Source organism: Kryptolebias marmoratus, linkage group LG22 (genome assembly GCF_001649575.2).
Source record: "Kryptolebias marmoratus isolate JLee-2015 linkage group LG22, ASM164957v2, whole genome shotgun sequence".
Classification (NCBI taxonomy): domain Eukaryota; kingdom Metazoa; phylum Chordata; class Actinopteri; order Cyprinodontiformes; family Rivulidae; genus Kryptolebias; species Kryptolebias marmoratus.
Window position 1 is genome coordinate 408,627 of NC_051451.1, and position 797 is coordinate 409,423.

Genomic DNA, 797 nt, shown 5'->3' on the forward strand with positions numbered 1-797 from the left:
AAGTTATTTTTGTCATTATTTTGTGCTGATTGTGTTTTGATTGTAGAGATGTTTTATTTTGCAAAATAATTGCTACAAATTATATCTCAGCACAATTCACAAAATTTGCTGATGAGAGTGTTGTGGATTAATGTGCAGCTCTGAATGTTATTGAGCTAAATGAGTATAATAAAAGCACATTCAATCTAGGTGGGAACATCCTCTACTGATGTCAGGCAGTATGGAGTAATTCTGCTTTTACATCAGGGTGCTGCTTCAGGTTGGAGGAGACTGGTTTACATCACAAAGTGTGCTATTATGGGAATAAACTCTGAGTTTCATGAACCTCTCTTTCTAAAATTTAAAACTCATCGTTTCCCTAAACTCAAGGTTAATTCACTCAGAGTTTTACTAAACCTTACCTTACTCAGAATTTACTCAGGTTTAAGTTACTCAGTTTTCCTAAGGTCAGAGTTCATTTACTTAGTTTCACCAAACAGGGTTATTTTAATCAGAATTCAGTTTTAATTTGGTCAGTTTTTTACTAAAACTAGAGTTAATCTTTACTAATTGCAGGGTATTTTACTCAAAGTTCATCTAAATTTGGAGTTCACACATACAGGCTTTTCAATAAATACAGAATAAACTCTCATAGCTAATACTTCAGAGTTTCATTAACCTCAGGGTTAACTTGTGTAGAAATTTACTAAACAGGGTAACATATTCATGGTTTCACTAAACTTTAAATTAACTTACTCATAATTTTACAAAACTCAGGGTTAACTTCCTCAAAGTAAGGTCAGAGTTAACTTATTCAA